Here is a 19,974-nt window from a genome sequence, read left to right on the forward strand (position 1 = left end):
AGACTTTGTGTGGGTTCTATCGATGACTGTTTAAAAAAACCTCCAAAAGCTAATGTTGTACGTATGTTAATATTGGATACCACTACATTAGATAATTTGGGGCTCAAGTCTTCCTGTTACTGGCAATATTCTAAATTATGAAATTCAATGCACCATTATTACAGACTTTCTTAAAACCAAGAGAATATGTAAATCTTAATGTTTGTGAAAATGACATTCTCAACATCATCATAAATAATATAAAATACATGGAATTTTCATTCTGATTTACTCTTTTATCTCAAGATTTTAAAATAGAGTGAAAAACTAGATTGGTTTTGATGAGAATAGATTTCACATTTAACATTATTTTATACCAGTAAATTGTGACTATGCCCTAAACTTTAGGTTAAAACTATACTTTAAAAGCCATTTTACAAAAAAATAATAATAAATAAATAAAAGCCATTTTACAGAATAAATACACGTGTGTTTGCCAAAAGTATATTTAAAGAGCCTCATAATGAAAATATAATTTTTTTATGATAATAAAATGTGTAACATTTGTCGCTGCCAGATTAAATACATATATGTGTGTTTGTTAACTATTCATTAAGTAGTAAAACTGTTTTTATTCTCTTTTGCTTTTTTCCAGAATTAGGAAAACAACAAGAGGTAAATTTGAATATAAAAAAACATACTGACATTTTTCTTTGTTATTATTGAAAGATATATATATTTCACTGAATGATATGTATGTATGACACACACACATATATATATGCTGTTTTTGTCCAGCACACTAGACAGTACTTGTGGTACAAAGAAAATATAAACTATGTATTTTACATTCAATATGTGCATAAATATCTGTATGTTTTTTATGTACAGACATATATAAATACATGTATGCACATGTATATGTGTGTATATATGTTCATGTATGTGAATAGACAGTAACATGTATGTCAGGGTTTGCATATGATTAATATAATCTAAAACAGAGATTCATGAAAAAATTGTTGTTACATGAAACATGAACATTCTTATAATTAAACTCAATCACTTATTTTTTAATCCTTGCAAGAAGTCTGTAAAGACTGCTATCAGTATGAAAATAATCTCCAAAAAAAAAAAAAAAAAAAAAAAAAAAAAAAAAAAAAAAAAAAAAAAAAAAAAAATAATCTCCATAATCCCTTTAAAGAGACAAATACAGGAAATAAAAAGTAAAAATGTTGACTTTACTATTATGTTTCTTTGTAAGGTCGAACACTATAACCAACTCAAACTCCTCACTCTTTTTCATTACAGCAATTCCTTTTTAAAGTAGACAAATGGCTCTTTGGGTCCCTGCAACAGGGCAGAAACCTTCAGCGTCAGGCTCAGAGTTTTTCGGTGAACCCACCTCGGTCCCTCATCACGCATCCTGCAATCCACAAGTACAACTAGCTCTCTTTGGTTTGGACAAGATGATTCTAGGCTTTACTGTAGCTTTAAATTTCTACAGGCCTCTGGTACAGTCAATTTAATTATTGTGTTTTCTATCCAGGTCTTATATTACCTATATATTTTGTGCATGATCACTTATTTTCATTCTGAAGACCTCTGTGTTTTTTCCAATTGGATTGGGGCTGCTTTTATACATTAACTAAGTTCATTGTATTATAGAATTGTAAAATCATGAAAAGATTTCTCTTTTCACCCCCATGATTACTGCAATCCTTCAAGCCCCTGCTTTTTGTTTTCTGAAGTATTAAATGGTCTCTGCCTCCAATTTCATCATACTGTCACTTAATTGATTTTTTTTCTAAAACACGAGTCTGATCATATTAGTCTTCTTAAAATCCTGCAATGGTTCCATTGCCTACAAGCTAATATCCACATATTTCACCATGATTTAAAGGCACTTCATTGATCAGTACAAACCTCCCCGCACCTTCCTTTCCAATTATTTCCCAATTACACTCTCTACTTCTGAAGTACATTACACCTCTCTACATTTGTTCATGCTGTTCCCTCTGAATAGAACACCTAACCCAATTTGTTCCTATTTCTTTCAGGCTCTAGCTCAGGCATTACTTCTACAAAATAACTCTCTGACCCGTCTGAGAGGTGGAAGAGACATCCTCCTTTCTGCTTTTCTCTAAAACCTCAAATTTAAAATATCCATTCTGCCACCACTATGCTGTGTTTATTTTTCTGTTTACCAAGCTTTAATATCAGTATTTGTTAAATTAGGTGTCTTTTTTATTAGATTCGAAATCCCTTTAGGAAAAGGTCTTCATCTTTGTATTACCAGACTTAGTACAGGGTTGAAACATAGTAGACTCTCAACTGGTATCTACTGAAAAAACAAAATGAAGCATCTACACCAGAATATAAGCCACATGAGATGAATAAAATATATGGATTATGCAAATGACTTTGTGCATTTATGATAATTTACATATTCTACATTTATATGAACACCAGAGACAGTATAGTAACATCAAAATTTTCTGAAGTGCTTATGAAAATACAGATTTTGGAGTCTCAAGAACTAGAAATTTTTATTTCTTAGGTCTGTGGGACACAGAAATCTGTATTTGGCTAACTCTCAAGGAGGTTCTTTTACATACTCAAGTATGAAAATAAATCCTTATAAAATATTGCAAGAAAAAATGGGGTAATATTTTAATGGACTGGTTGACATGAAGAAAAGTCTCATCTTTGTTTCCATAATGAGCAGAGTTGAATTATGAAATTCTAAATCCCCGAGTCTTGATCATGGACAAGTTTCCTCATATGTGAATTTAGCTGTCTCCAAATATCTCAAGATGGCATATATAATCTTTTTTTCTTCTAAAACCAGAGTTGCTTAATACTTTTAGCAGTCATCGTTGTTTGATAACTTAAGCACTAAATATGCTCAAATGAAATGCCTCCTTAAATTAAATCTCTATTAGTAGAATTTCTGAAAGACGGTCAAAGTTTACATAATATATGCATTTATTGATCATATATATTCATATACTTTATTAATATAAGTTTCAGTAATCAGAAGATAAGTGATGAAGGTAAAAATCTCTCTGAAACTTAAAATATAGTGTATTAAATATACAGTATAATTCTTCAGACATATTTACTAAAATATTTGTGTCTGATCCATGTTCCTAAATGCAATTAGTATATAATTAATGGAGTTAAGATAATATAAGCAAGTATTATTTTTTTGGAATATTTAGTAACCTTCTTTTCTCAGGGATATATATGACTTGCAAAAAAGTTTGTATTTCTGTATGGACACACACACACACACACACACACACACAGAGTCACGTACAATTTCTTGTCTTAAGTGCCATATGGTCTCTTTTTAAATCTTTTGTCTTCCAGATTGTATAGACTTTTACTATTGATTTGGCTTATCTAACTCATTTTCAGAAATGAAATGAGTTTTCTGATTAACTTGACTCATTCTTAAATGTATAGATTAAATGCCCCTGAATGTGTCTGCTCACATCTGGTATTCCAGATGTTTGCTATAATAATCATATAAAAATCGACACAGCATTTCCAGGGCCATGAAAAACACTGAAGAATGAATAAAGGCAGAATTGTATCTCTTCCTGCATATGATTCCCTAGAAATTGGGTATTCTGTACTGCACGACCCAAATCAATTCAAAACCCCAAAACCAAAACAGTTCTAACCCAGACTTAAACAAACTAGAGTCCTAAATAGCATGAAATAAATTTCTCATTCAAAGATTCTTCTGAGTACAGAAATCTTACCATAAAAATACCCTAAAAAGAAGCATCTTGAAATATTTTCTTTATTATGATGACTTTTAAAAATCAGAACTGGTGTTTGGTGGGGTATGGTGCTGTCTGGGCCATACAGACCCATACAGGAGTTAGACAGCCACACAGAAGAGGATTTTAAGGGAAAGTTCAAGTTACAGATATTAGGAGAGAGGGTGGTACCACATAGGTGTCACTTCAGTAGCAGTTGCCATCAGATAATAGTTTGGGACACCGATGGATTGGGCAACATGAATGTTTCTGTGTTAAGTAGCAGTGAGATGTTTCAGAATGGGAATGTAGTATGAGGATTTATAGCACATCCTGTACTATAGTAGCTGAGGAACAGAAAAGTAGCTGAGGCACAGAAATTTATCTTCAACTTGCCTGAATTAATAATTGAGATTCTCAATATGAATGCTAGCAAGAATTTCTGAGTTCATGGCTCTGTACTGGGAGATTTCAATTAAAACTGCTAGGTAATTTTCTATAATTGTTCTTCCTTCAAATAATGGTCCTTTGCATAAAGCCAAACTTAAGAGTACATAGGTAGGTCGAAAATTTTTAAGTACACTCTGACATACTGAAATAATGGGTATAAATATTGAGACAAAATGAATAATGCAGATTTCAATTATAATTAAAACAAATTCAGGAAGGTAAGTAGAGAATGTGGAAGGCAAAATCTAACAAAAATATCTGTGGAAATAATTCTGTCTATATGAGAATGATATCATTTGATGCCTCAAATTCTAATGCAATGAATAATCAATTAAAAGAATTATGGCTTTTCGGGGCATCTTGGTGGCTTAGTGGGTTAAGTGTCTGCCTTCGGCTCAGGTTATGATCTCAGGGTCCTGGGATGGAGCCCCACGGAGGGCTCCCTGCTTAGTGCAGAGTCTGCTTGTCCTTCTCTCTCTGCCTCCCCCGCCCTCACTTACGCTCTCTCTGTCTCTCTCAAATAAATAAATAAATAAATAAATAAATAAATAAATAATATTTAAAAAATAAGAGAATTATTACTTTTAGATCAAGTGAAGCAATACTCCACTATGTTCTACATACCTAGTGTTCAATTCTGGATACTTTTTTTACAAAGAACATTGGCAATTACATGTTGAAGAGAGCAATTAGTTTAATTTCAACTTATCATATACCAGCATGCTGATAAATGCCAAATACTTTGCTAGATATTAGAGAGGGTCTAGAAAGCATTATAGGGAATATAACCTGTAAAAGTGAGAGTATACTTACCTGGAAAAGCGAAGACTTTGTATGAAGTAGATGAGGTTAGAAGGAATACATCACATCTCTTTTGAATGTATAAAAGACCTAGCACCCAGAGCAATGAGACTCATTTAAAAGTAACTTCATAGAAAAGAAACTGAATGGGGTATCTTATGAGGTAGTAATTTTCCTATTGATCTACATGTTCAAGCAGAAGACTGGTGACAGTGTTTAGGTAACCTGAAATAAAGATGGGGTTGCACTTATGTTTGGTGGAAAACTGCTTGCAATTCAAAAATTTGTTTCTTTCCGGCTATTGTATGGCATGTACAGAAACAGAAGCTAGAGATACTGTCTTTTATTATTTTCAATATACTTTGACTTATCTAGGTGATATTCACCAGCCTGCCTCATCTCCCTCAGCAAGCAGATAATGCATGATGGCCACTTCATATCAAAAAGAATATATAGGCTGTGAAATGTTGCTCCAACTATATATACTTTGTCCTGGAGTATAGCAATACAATAGTTTGCCTTTTCCAGAAAGATGGAAAATGATATATCTAATGTGAAGGACCATGAGGAATTTGGAGAAGGAGCTATTATTTGAAACTTCACCAAAACATTATTTTATTTACTATTTATCTCATTTACTATGTTGAAAAAAAAAGTCTATGATTATACTCTTTCTGATGTCTTAAGTACCAAAATTATTATACCTCTATTTTCTTACTTCACCTGTATTGTACTATAAACACAATTTATTCTTTTATTCCCACTGTGATGGGAGGACAATTTGGGATGAGAATTTAACAAATGTGTCCTATTTGCTTCTCAAGTAGCTTTAAGAACAATGTAGGATATAAAATCACGAGCAGCTCGTGATATATTTATTTCCTTTTGAATAATATGGGAGCTTAATAGATGCCAGATAGGATTCTTAATACATCATACAAATTTTCTCATTTAAGCAAGTTTCAATTACATAATTTGATAACTCCTCCATAGATGTTGAAAGAAAAGCTGATTCTCACCTACTAAACAAACCAAGCTAATTGGCCATTGTTTACAATCCTAGCAATGTTCAAGGTATTACTTTGTTTCAAAATAAATCTAAGACTGTTGTTGACACAAATAGTTTAATACTTTCCCAAGAGATGGATGTTATATCCACAAAATCATGTTAGCCTTGAGGTATCCTTAAAAGTGACCAACATAAAGCAATCCTTTCACTAACTTTCATATAATTACAAAAGACAGTCTTTTTTTTTTTCCAAATATCTGGATAATAAAAATCATTTTGAATGTGAAACATTTCAACCATACTTAAATGTTGCATATTCCTTATTATGCTGGTTTTCTCTACTTCAGCAGATGTTTTACATGACAGTTTAGCTGACCTATAATGTCTTTGCTGAGGACAGATGTCCTGGCTAGCACTGGTAACTATTTTGTTACAGTACAAAGGTGTGAAAATGGCTGCAAAAGAATTCCAAGCAGTTCAAACCCGAGGATTTTGGGAACAAAACAGTGAAAAAAATTCTCATGTAGCAGAAGCAGTTGGAAAGTTCTGTGCCTCTACCCCACTACCCAGCACTTAAAGCATAATCAGTTTTGTAGATGAAAATGGTACACCCTACATGGCACACAGCTACTCCAGAGAGCTCTTAAGTAGTTTTCTTTACTTCTTTTTTTTTTTTTTTAAAGATTTTTTTTTATTAATGATAGTCACAGAGAGAGAGAGAGAGAGAGAGAGGCAGAGACACAGGCAGAGGGAGAAGCAGGCTCCATGCACCGGGAGCCTGACGTGGGATTCGATCCCGGGTCTCCAGGATCGCGCCCTGGGCCAAAGGCAGGCTCCAAACCGCTGCGCCACCCAGGGATCCCAGTTTTCTTTACTTCTAAACTAACTCCACATAAGTCATGGGCTTGGGTCACAGATTATAAAGTAGAGAACTCTGGAAATCCAAGCTTATAAAAGTAAAGATGATCAATCTGCAATCGGTTCAAGTCTTTGTATATGTAATATTCAAAATTATCTTCAGAAATTATTTTAGAAAATGAAGACTGAAATAAGCTAATTTATTTTGCTCTAGAATTCATTCTAAAGTGGGTAAAAATATGAAAACAACTGTTGGGAATCAGCTAAATTTAACCTCAAACAAGACAGTTTTCATTAGCAATTTTGAATCCTGACCGCAATAGGTATTTTAGGAAATAATTCACACTGAGTAAACATATGTCCCCAAGTCACATTATGTATTTTTCATTCTTTTCACGAGTAGCATTTGTTAACATATAAAAAATTGAAATACAAGAACTGTATTAGTTAATTATACATTTTGTCCGACATTACTTAAGGAAAGCAAGTCAGAAAGGAAAATATAGAAATATACCTATATAAATGTAGTAGAAAGAGGGGATCCTTGGGTGGCGCAGCGGTTTGGCGCCTGCCTTTGGCCCAGGGCGCGATCCTGGAGACCCGGGATCGAATCCCACGTCGGGCTCCCGGTGCATGGAGCCTGCTTCTCCCTCTGCCTGTGTCTCTGCCTCTCTCTCTCTCTCTCTGTGACTATCATAAATAAATAAAAAATTTAGAAAAAAAAAAAATAAATAAATAAATAAATGTAGTAGAAAGAACACTCAATCTTGGTCAAATACTGAGTTTTAACCACACAAGCAAGTTAAACATTTTAGATATTATTATCTTTGTCTATAAAATATAGAAAATCATATGTACCTTATGTACCTCACAATGTTAATGTATGTTAAAAAGTGATTGTAAAAATGAAGCTGTTGGAAACCATAGGAAAGCACGTAACTAAGTGACTAATGAATGAACAGATACTGAAAAGGTTGGTTTGCTTGAAGTTCATAAATTTGCAGTTATCTTAGTTGTAATTGAAGAGTATGTCCTTCTTAAAGGAGGCTGGTTCCCACAACCTTATGTCCCCTGGCTTTGGCTTACCTTCTGGTCAAATTCTCCAATCTTCTGGTGGTTTCCAAGACCTACCAGTCTTCCAAAATGTGTTATTTCCTGCATAAGAGAGTCAGAGTTGGGTTTTGCTGCTTGCGATCAAAAACCTGATTGTCATATAATGATTTTGCCAAGAGTGTGTTTTGATACATAGCATGGCTATAGTAATATAATTGGTACTCTTGTAAGGTTTAAAACATGATTATTGATTTTGGGAGTTTCTCTTCATTTCTAAAAAAATACTTTATTTTTTTTGAAGTTTTTATTTAAATTCCAGTTAGTTAAGATACAGTGTAATATTAGTTTCAAGCAATGTAGTGATTCAACACTTTCCATACAATACCTGGTGCTCATCACAGGTGCCCTCCTTAATCCCCATGGCCTATTTCACCCATGCCCCACCTATCTGCCCTCTGGTAACCATCAGTTTGTTCTCTGTAGTTTAGAGTCTGTTCTTGGTTTGCCTTCCTCTCTCTTCTCCCCTCTGTTTGTTTTGTTCCTCAAATTTCACGTATAGAAAATACTTATTTCTTTCTATCTCTCTGATCTTTTAGATATCCTAATATGATAATACTATATTTTGGTAGTCTGAAACCTCTTCTATGATGTTTTACCTGAAATGGCCAAACTTATGGAGACATTCCATATCCCAGTCAGAACTTAAATTATATTATGGTAATTACTATCCAAAAAAGAATCAGTTAGAAGCAGTAAATACCAAAATAAGAGGGTTGCTATGTTAGTAATGCATATTTTAGTGTCTACAATTCTACTTTTTACTGAAATACAGTGTTTCTACCTTTCACTTGTGTAATGGAATTGATAGCATATTTCTGAGGACTGATTTATTTGGCCCAGTTTGTATGAATTGATTCATTTTGGAACATTTGACAGAATGGTTGGTATCAAAATAATGCTGTATACAGAGCACATAAACACATTATTGAATGAAGAATGAACTGAAAGATCATAAGTTCTCAAAGATGATGCTCACAGCAAGAGGATTAAATTGCATAAAAATCAAGTCACTACTCTGAAATACACGGTGTAATAAAAGCTTGAAAGAAAAATGTGAGATGAACTCAATTTCTCAGCCATTGCCATGAGTGTAGATGTGCTTCCTGCTGTTTTGTGAACAATTACCATGCCTGGAGGGAACTGAATGAATGCTGGCACCTATTGGTAGACGGAATAAAAACCTAAGCTTATTCTCCTATCATGAGGCTCACATGCCATATGCTACAAACTAATACATTAAGTCGGCATAATGAGGAAGATAACACATTTTACCATTGCTTGCTTACACTGCAAAAACTGGAACACCATTATATAAATTGCCTGAAATTCACTGAATTTCTTTTTTCTCGCAATTCTTAGACATTTAGAAGACACGAATCATGTAGAAAATATACCAGTTGATTCACTTAAGAGTATAACGTACTTTAAACTTTGTCCCAAATATTATTCTTTCCATTTTCTCTGGAGTCTTCCAAGTTATATGCTATGCAATTACCATTGATATATATATATATATTCCCTATATATCTTTTTCATAAAATATAAGAATGCATAGAAAATATTGGAAATGATACATAGGATCTTATTTTAATTTTGTGAATTATTCTTATAAATATAATTTAATTGTATAGTTTTAACATCAATGTTAACGTTATGACTATGTTTTCTGTATAGTAAAGATATAAAATGTCTAGCATAGTTTGCTTTAAAGCAAGAAGTCAGAGACAATACTTAACTATTGACTGATAATTGATATGTGGAATGCTTGAAACTTAAAAGTTGTATAACCAAATATTATTTCTGAATATCAAAATGATGATGTATGGTGGAAAAATGGGCTACTACCTCAACTAAAGAGGAAACAGGGGCACTTATGTGGGTCACTTAGCTAAATGGCTGACTCTTGATTTCAGCTCAGGTTATGATCCCAGAGTCATTAGATTGAGCCCAGTGTAGGGCTACACACTTAACACCGAGTCAGCTTTAGATTCTCTCCTTCTCTGTCTGCCTACTCCCCCACCCCTATTTATACTCCCTCCCCTCAAATAAATAAATAGATCTTTAAAAAAATAAAGATGAAACAATTTCAATCCTTCCTTCCAATTATTCCTGATAGAAACCACATGGTTATCTATGAACAAACAAAAGAAAGGGTAGGGTATGGTGAAGCTACCAAGGGAGAAAATAATAATGTGCCTATGATTGTTATGTCCCTAGACCTCTCATCAAATCAGACCATCAAAAAAGTGTTTTGCATTTGACCAGGCACTGTGGAATATTCAAGGAAGTTAAGACACATTTTTTCTTCTCAAGGTGTTTAAATTTCAAATAGGGTGCCAATACATGCAGAGGTAAAATGTTAAAAATAAAAACTCAGGACAGAAAAATGAATGCAACGTAAGCGGAATAGACCAAACGACCATGGGACTCGTAAAAAGTTGGAAGACTTAGTACAGAAGATTGGAGTTGGCTGGTTTGTGGAGGATGTGAACGATACAGATAGATAAGAAAAGATGTTACAGAATGCCATGGAAAGACAAGCCAAAAAAAGCAATGCCATTACAGTAGCAAGAAGTATGTTTTGTCTTCAGGAGAAAGGAGTAGTACTGCTTGATGAAATGTCACAGAATAATTTGATACATGTTTGGTTAGGAAGGAGCAGATAGTTCATGGAAAATATTGAAGAAGAACAGATTTTTGGACCTGATCTGCTGGATAATAAGGAAATACTGTAGAAAACACAATTTCACTCAAAACTAATACATATTAATGTAATTCCCAGCTACTGCTTGGCCATTGTGCAGGATGTTATCTAGCTAAAATAATTTCCCCTGCTTTATAGTTTCAAAGGAAGGGGAAGACACTAGGAGTTCTATCATCTAGGATAGCCTAGCTATTATTGATATTATCTTTTAGTTAGGTATTCTAGGTGTATCATCTAGTATTGGTGTGTGGTTTCTTCATCTTGAACATGTTTTCTGCCTTGCTTAAAAGTTTATTTTTAGGCATCAAAAAGGAAAAAAATAAAACATGGTTAAGATCACTCTTACACTGACACCTTTAAATGTTGATTTCTCTGATACATACCTCTTACATCAAAATGTGTAGCAATGATATATAAATACATGTAAAGAGATTTTAAATGTTCAGCAAAATAAGCATTTCCAACTACCAAATATAGAATGTAAATGTAAAGCAATTAATAGAAGGTAAAGTCACGTACTTCCTGGGTTTAGAGCATCAGTGTAAGCTAGAAAAACCTGAAGTTCAATCTGTCAAAGTAATAAAAATGGAAACTGCACTATATAAGATGGGGTGGAGGTCAACAGATAGGCTCACCTCTTAAAACACAGCTGAAGAGGATTTCCACTGATAGTGAAAGGAGCTAAAATAAGCCTAAAATTATGGTTTATTAGAAATGATGAATCTGGGAAGTAGGTGGACAAAAACCCAACCAAGACTGGGAAAACAGTCTACTTCTGGCATGGCATTTGAATTTACCATATCCTCAGTGTCATTGTAGGATAGGAGCTCCAAGCTGACACTTTCAGAATGGGCTCTACATTATGGATCTTGTGGATTCTTTGGAGGCACTTAAATCCAGTATACAGGGCAGCTCGAGTGCCTCAGCGATTTAGCGCTGGCTTCAGCCCAGGGTGAGATCCTGGAGACCTAGGATGGAGTCCCACATCCCGCTCCCTGCGTGGAGCCTGCTTCTCCCTCTGCCTGTGTCTCTGCCTCTCTCTCTCTCCCTGTGTCTCTCATGAATAAAATAAATAAAATCTTTTAAAATAAATAAATAAATCCAGTATACAAGATGGGTTATGAGAAAGAGAGAACTATAGAGAAAAAATTACTGCTCTAATTACTGCCACATACCACACGAAATGAACCTGGGAAATCAAAATTCTAACAAACGCGAAGAATGAAAAGCTAGCAAATTCCTCTAAATGAATTTACACTAAATTAAATAGGAATAATGTGATAACATGTAAAAACTTTTACATACTTCTATTTAATATTGTTAAAGAGGTGAGGGAATAAGACTCAAAAATTCATTTCTGCAAAAACACTGCAGAAGTGAGACAATATCAGACAACACTAAAAAAGTCCATTGAAAATATTTGAAAAAAATATGAATATTGAAAACAAAAACTCAGGATAAACTCCAGAATGTTTAGAGTTGAGGTCCACCAAGCTAATTGGACCTGATGATGAACAAGATTTCTGGATGCTTTGGAGATGAGAGATAAAGTCTTCAAAAACTTGGAGGTTGCCACATCAGTGAAACATTTAGGGTTTCAGTAATCATTGGTCTGCAAGGATATTCTTATAAGTCAGTTCTTAAACTTTATTGTGCATTCGTATTTCTGGTTAGTAGGTCTGACTTAGAGCTCAAGAATATATATTTCTAGTAAGTTCTCTAGTTATGCAAAGTCTTGTCATCTGTAGCATGAAGCAAGAAGCAAATCCTTGTAGTATTGGGCACCAGCCAAGGTCAGGTGCCTGACCATGTGACATCAATTAATAAGTATCATTATAGTCAGAGACTCATAATTTTGGGTGCATATAGCAGCAATTCATCACACAATAGAAATGATATACTTGGGATGGGAGTCCTTGAAGTTCCAGAAGTCATAAGTAAGATATATAAACAAGAAGCCCAGACTCTCATGTTACCCACCTCTGTTTGCTACCTCTCCTTCAGCTTTTCACCTATAGTCTCCTAGAGGGTTCTCTAAGTCTCACTGACAAAGGTGGATACTAATTTAGCTCTATTTTACAGGTAAGTTGTTACTAGAGGAAAACAGACTACTTTCAAACCACAATCCATTTTCAGGGCTAGCCCTGAAGACTGTGAGATGGAAGAAATGTCTTCCCAATGGGAAGAATGATATGCCATGCACACTGGTCATTTTGGGGGGAAATGGCCCTATGTACCAATATACAATGACGCCTAGGCAAGCATGGATGGTTTACCAGTTTGGTCCAGATATTTGAAGGACAAATTTGGGAAAATTAGAGTCAAAAGAGAGTGACAATGAGCTGGACAGAATATTTCTAGTCTATGTCTACCAGCCTCTTTCCTTATAATCTCTTATGCTTGTACAGTGGGCCCAGGAAGAGAGTGCACATGGTAGCAGGGTTGTAAACCATATGCGGGCTCAAGGACATATGTTCACTATCACCACCTATAAACCTGCCAGCAGAAGAAAACAAGTCTGAGTCCTTTATCTCAGCACCATTCCTCAAAGAGACCTCTGGTGCCAGATTGAATATAATGGACCCTTTCTACCCTGGAATGTGCAGCAATTCATTCTTACTGGAATTGACATCTACCTCAGATAGAAGTTTGTCTTCCTTGTCTGCTGCAGGGCCCCTGAGAACATTATCATCTTGAGACAAAGAGAAACTCTGACTTATTGGCATGGGATCCTATACAGCATTGCCTCATACCAAGGGACCAATTTTATGGCAAAAGAGCTTGAACAATGAGCTCTTAATCACAGAAATCACTGCTTCTACAGTATGTTACATTACAAAAACATAACCTAATAGAATCATGGATTGGAAATAAAAGTCACCACTAAGAAATAGCTCAGATTAACATCTCTTCTGAGTTGAGTTGCAATTTTCTCATTTGCTTTGAATGACAAACTTACATATGATGATAGGTCCTGAGAAACTGGAATGCTTGGATCTAGGAATCATGGGTGGGAGTAGGATTGGCCCCTTTAAACATTACTGCAGGAGATCTACTTGGGAAACAAAAGGGCAAGAATAGTGAAGTAGATTTTGAAGAACAAATTTGGGAAGACTCACTCTAGCACATATTAAGACAGTGTATCATTAATATAGATCGACAAAATAGAATGGCAACATGTGAAATGACAGATTTGACTTTACAAAAGCAGTAAAGAATGAACTTTCTGTTTAGTAGACTTAAGATAACTCATTGTTCACATGCATATAAACTTGGATTCTTTCCTCCTACTGTGTGACAAAAATCCATTCCAGGTAGATTGCGATTTAAATGAGAAAAACAAAATGTTCAAATTTTAAAAGAAAGTATAAGAAAACGTGACCCTTTTTACATTCTGTATATAAGTGGTATCATGTAGTATTTGTTTTTCTCTGACTTATTTCACTTAGAAATTAATTTATTCATTCATAAGTTTTTTAAAAAGAACATATGACCTCAGGGATATTAAAGAAGAAACAAAGAGCACAAAATGTACAAGGAAATATTTATAAATTTGACTATAATTGACTTACATTTTGTCTAAATAAAGATACCAAAAACAAGGCGAAAAGAAAAGCTACAATCTGAAAGAAAACACTTACAAGGCCTAGATAACAAAACAAAAGTTTGAATTACTTATTAAGAACTTCTCTAATAATAATAAATCAATAATAAGATGACATATAACCCAATAGGAAAATTGACAACAATAAAAACAACTCACACAGAAGGAAATCTAAACAAAGAGTGAACACACACAAAAAAATATGCCACTAGTGTCCACAGAAATGAAAGTTAAAACACAATTAGATGCCATTTTCTTTTTTTTTTAATTTATTTTTTATTGGTGTTCAATTTACTAACATACAGAATAACCCCCAGTGCCCGTCACCCATTCACTCCCACCCCCCGCCCTCCTCCCCTTCCACCACCCCTAGTTCGTTTCCCAGAGTTAGCAGTCTTTACGTTCTGTCTCCCTTTCTGATATTTCCCACACATTTCTTCTCCCTTCCCTTATATTCCCTTTCACTATTATTTATATTCCCCAAATGAATGAGAACATATAATGTTTGTCCTTCTCCGACTGACTTACCATTTTCATAATTATTATAATGGAAAGAAATTCTAGATACTTGATAATGTCAAGAACTGTCAAAGATGGGGAAAAAATACAATTAGGAATTGTCTCGTACTTCTGATGAAGTGTAAAATAACAGCAGCCAGCAGCGCTTGGGAAAGTAATTTGGCAATATCCAGAAAAGTTTAAGAGACATTGTATCATTTAGAATGATGTTCACATATAAGTAACTGTAAACTAGATTACAGTGGTTTAATCAAGGAAGAGGTTTGTCTCATGCATTAAAATAAAAATTATCCAGACAGGTATCCCAGCGCTGAAACAATGGCTAACCATGCCCTGAAGGAACCAGACCTATTTTATCACTCTGTTTTCCTTAATGTGTGGCTGCTGCACCTCCAGAATCACCACAGTCCCAGGCAAAGAAAAGGTTAGAGATGACTGAGTCAGCACTGACAACGTATTGGCTACCTCTAGCTGAAAAAGAGATGGGGATCCAGAATACAGGATCCAGTTTGCTTTACAAACTCTAAAGTTGAGGTAGCCAAATGTAAAAGTGGTTTAAGTAACGTTGAATGAGCCAGTTTGCAATATGTACTTCATAGGTGCACGGGCATGCATGTACACACACACACACAGGATATATATAGGATATAATATATATAATATATATAATATAGAGAGAGAATATGTGTACACACACACACACATATATATGTTATATATATATATAACTATACATCCTATATAACTCTACATCCTAGTGCTTTGCTACTCAGTGTGTTCTGTTCTGTTTTCCATGAACAAGCAGCAGAGGCATCACTTTGGAATTTGTTAGAAATTTATAATCTCAGGCTCCATCCCATATCTACTGAATCAGTATGTGAATTTTAACAGGAATCCCAGGTGGATCCACATGCAAATTAACATTTGAGAAGCACCACTCTAGAGAAACCACTGCACGTGTAACAATGTGCATTGCATCTTACAGGGAAACATGGAAATAAACTAAATGCCCATTAATAACAGAATATTGAATATATTAAGAATTCAGAATATTGAAATAAATATTGAATATAAATGTATTTATTTAATAGAATGATTTACAGGGCAGTTGAAATGAGTGACTAGATTGGTATTAATTTGGACAAATATCAGAAGCATAACATTGATTTTAAAAGATACGTTGCAAAACTAAATCAATAGCATGGCATAATTTGTATATATATATATATGTATATATTAAGGATTTATTTATTCATTTGAGGGGGGTTGCAAGGGAGAAAATCCCATACAGACTCCCCACTGTCCACAGAGCCCAAATGCAGGACTCAGCCTCAGGCCCCTGAGATCATGATGTAAGCCGGAATCAAGAGTCAGACACTCAACTGATTGAGCCACCCAGGTGCCCCATTTTTTAAAGTACAAAACAGTACATTTTATATGGATACATACAGACTTATTAAAATATTTTAAAATGTGTGGATGTAGTTTGTTTAGCAACTTCATGATCTTGATTAACTTGAGATGAAGATGGAAGAAAAGGTGATTGAAAAAAGTACAAAGCGGTTTCAATTGCATCTGTTGTATTTCGTTTCTTAAAAAAAAAACAAGCAACTATGGCAAAATGTTAAGAAATGTATGTGTATGTTTACACTGATGTCTGCAGAATTATTCTTTAAACTTTTTTATATGTTTAAAATATTTCATAAAATATTTTTAAAGATAAAATGAATGCAGATAATTTTTTGAAAGGATAGTAATGGTGTAACTCTTTTCACACTGGCAATTTGTTCTTAAATGATTTAGCAATAGCTGGGTAAAATGGATACATTATTTATGAAGATTAAGTAAGTCAACATTAGAGCAACATTTGTAACTGATTTTTATGATAGTGAGTCCAGAATATTTCAATGAATTTGCAGCTCTCTCCTGGTAATAGCACAGTTAGGGAACTCAAGAATATATCTAAATACATGCACACATATTTATAACAAGCATGCTTCAAAACTACTAAAGATGAATAGAAAAAATGTAGCGAAGCTGAATATTATGCCTGTTTTTGAAAGGAATCTGAATACTCTTGGAACCTATATGCCATTCTCCCAGTGTCTTGTAGTTTACTCTTCACCAAGTGCTTTGGCTTGGACAGTGATGTTTATTATATGCTTGCTCCCGTTCAAAACAATAGATTCGCTTGAAAATTTTGCATCCCAGTTCTTGTCGTTAGGTTTGCTTCATTTTTAGTACACACCTTTCTCTGTGTTTTTAGTCCTTAATATCAGCACTAGAAACAGCATATTGTTTTACACGGCAGAAAACAATTGCTTTGCATATAATACTCCTAGAAAGAAATAAGCCTTATTAACAAAAGCATCGTTCACCTAGTTTCTACCATGTATTCTACTTTCATGTTTATTAGCCATAAGATAAGTAAAATAACAGGAGCAACATTTAAGTGACATACCGTGAGGACACACAATAGAAAGAACATGCCGAGTTTGAAACAATCCCAATGCGATTTCCACTCTGTTCTTTTTGAACCTTTCACTATCTTCATGATGTCCTGAAATTAAAACTCGGAAACTTGTAGCCTCCTACTAAAATACAATATTTTTGGTTTATTCTCATATTGGCCTCAAGTATTTACTATTCCCTGTCTTCTCCTCATAATAGATGTCAAAATAGCTGATTATTATAAGAAGCTGATCTGTGGCTACTTGGCCATCTTTACCTGCATACACAAGTGCCTGAAGCTGGAGCATCTAGAGGGTAATTAGAGAGAGAAAGCTGGCAAACTTTTAAATTGGTGAACCAAGAAGGAAAAAACTAAATTGTCATTAGTTGCACATAATATATTTCTATTCTTGGTAAATGCAAAAGGACCACTTAAAAACTAATAAAACTAATGAGTATTCAGTGAAATAGCCAGATACAAGAAAACATACCAAAGTAATAGCTTTCTCAAATGCCAGCAATAATCAGTTAGGAACTCATTCACTCACTCACACACACACACACACACACACACACACAATTTAAAAGAAAAAAAAAACGATTGGATACTTGGGAATGAATTTCAGAAATTAGAGAAACATGTAAATGAACAAAATAACAAATAGTAAAGAAGTATTAATTTAAATGGCCTAATAAAATGTACTATATTACTGGAAAGGGAGAACCAATAATACAAATATGTTAGTTATCCTGAAATAAACATGTTCTTTCAATGTAATCTCCTTCTAAACAGAAGCAAGGAGTAAATATACATGTACTGACATGAAAGTCCATTCTATGTATATTATTAGTTGAAAAAAAGCAAGATGTAGAATAATATCTGATCTTTTATCAGTCATCTGAAGTTGTAAATATGTAGACTACATAGGATGTGCATTCATTTTTCTTCCTTTCTCTGTGTGTACATTTACTCAGGAATGGAATAATCCACACCAAACTTTTAATATTGGTTATTGCCGAGAAACAGGAGCCAGAAAAACATTTTATATATTATGATCTTCTGTGTTTCTTGAAATTCGTATGATGACCATACTATCTTTAAAAATATGAATAAATCAGCAAAGGAACCAAATGGAAATATGTCATATAGGAGGACATAAAGGAATCATTTTTGGCACCTCTGGCGGCTTCCAAATCTGTTTTGAGAAAGGCAATAAAGAATGCTGAAATGACTCCTCCAATGATGGCAACGTCTAAATCCCTGGAATCTGTGCATAGATTACCTTACATAGTAAAAGGGACAGGTAAATGTGATTAATTTTAGGATATCGAGATGGGGAGAGAGGTTATTCTTGATTATCCTAATGGGCCCTGTGTAATCACAAGGGTCTGCACAAGAAGGAGGCAGAGGAAGATTTGACTATAGAAAGAAGGCAATGTGAAGACAGAAGCAGACATTAGTGAAGCAGCCATGAGCCAAAGAATGTCAGCAACCTCTAAAATCAGGAAGAACTAAGGACAGGTTCTCTCATGGAGGCTCCAGCAGGAATAAGCACTGCCAATACCTTGATGCCCCTGTAGGGCTTATTTTGAACTTCTAGCCTCCAGAACTGATACAATATATTTGTACTATTTTAAGCCACTAAGTATGTGTAATTTGTCATAGAAGTGACAAGAAAATGAACGCAAGGGAAAAAATGTACTGAGTCAAATCTGGTACACGGTTAGGGTAACCAGGTAACTTGCATGGCCAAAAACCTATAAATTGATGAGCTTGAGTAAATTTGGTGATGCTGAGCAAGAGGGAAAAAAGAATGAAAATGAGAATCACTATGGTAAGGGTAAAACAAGCATTTAAATAAGCAGAAAAATTAAATGAAAATCTGGGATAAGACCGAGTCAAAGTGAAAGACCAAGATGGTTATCAGGTCAATCAGTCAGGGGATGAATGAACAAGTATTGAGTGTTACTATACTTCAGACTTGGGTTGGAAATGTGAGAAATGTATGTGCCTTTACAGAGTTGCCAGTTAGAAAAAGACAAACCATTGTTTGTCTGTCTAAATGATTTTAGACAGTTGTGCAATATGATCACTTAATCTGTAGAATGATTACTTTGGCACCATTGAGGGAGAGTGGATTGGAAAAACAATATTAACCGCAAGAAGAACAGGAGCCTATGATCCATATGGAAGCTACGGGAAAAGGCTAGACCAGAAGTAAGAAAAGATTAGGCCAGAGTACCCGTAGCAGTTAAAGGTCAAGGATGAACTGTGCCCATCATATCTTATCTGGACCCCAAAGACCTCTCAAGAGATGAGAAAGGGGGCCTGGAGTTGCAGATGTCCCCAAAAGAATACTTTTATCCTTCTAAACAGAACATTACACCAAATGAGAGAAAAAAAAATTGTATTGAACACATCAGAATCAAACAAGAATTCTTTGCCAAACTAATGCCACTTCATTTCTGATCATTCTTGTAACAGTGTCATTGATCTACTTCTAACACTCATAATGGAGAGATGAAGAAAAATGCACACACATGTACACACAAATACACATGTTTGTTTTGTACAAAGTTAGGCATTCTATTAAGGTTTTTAAAAATAATATCTACTTATTCAATGTCCACATTTGTTTCCTCCCGTAGTATTGGTTTTAAAATATAAACTTTTGTGATGAGGGTGGTGTGGTCTTGTTAATCTGTTCCAAAG

At 34.4% G+C, this 19,974-nt stretch overlaps 1 long non-coding RNA gene across 2 annotated transcripts in view; it reads right to left on the bottom strand.

Annotated features, from left to right (window-relative positions):
* Positions 1-19,974, bottom strand: part of LOC140608036 (uncharacterized) — a 54,437-nt gene that overhangs the window by 23,503 nt on the left and 10,960 nt on the right. For both annotated transcript variants that reach the window (XR_012009982.1, XR_012009981.1), the window contains exon 2: positions 7,957-8,025. This is a non-coding gene — a long non-coding RNA (uncharacterized lncRNA). The remainder of the gene's footprint in view (positions 1-7,956; positions 8,026-19,974) is intronic.

Source organism: Canis lupus, chromosome 17 (assembly GCF_048164855.1).
Source record: "Canis lupus baileyi chromosome 17, mCanLup2.hap1, whole genome shotgun sequence".
Taxonomy (NCBI): Eukaryota; Metazoa; Chordata; class Mammalia; order Carnivora; family Canidae; genus Canis; species Canis lupus.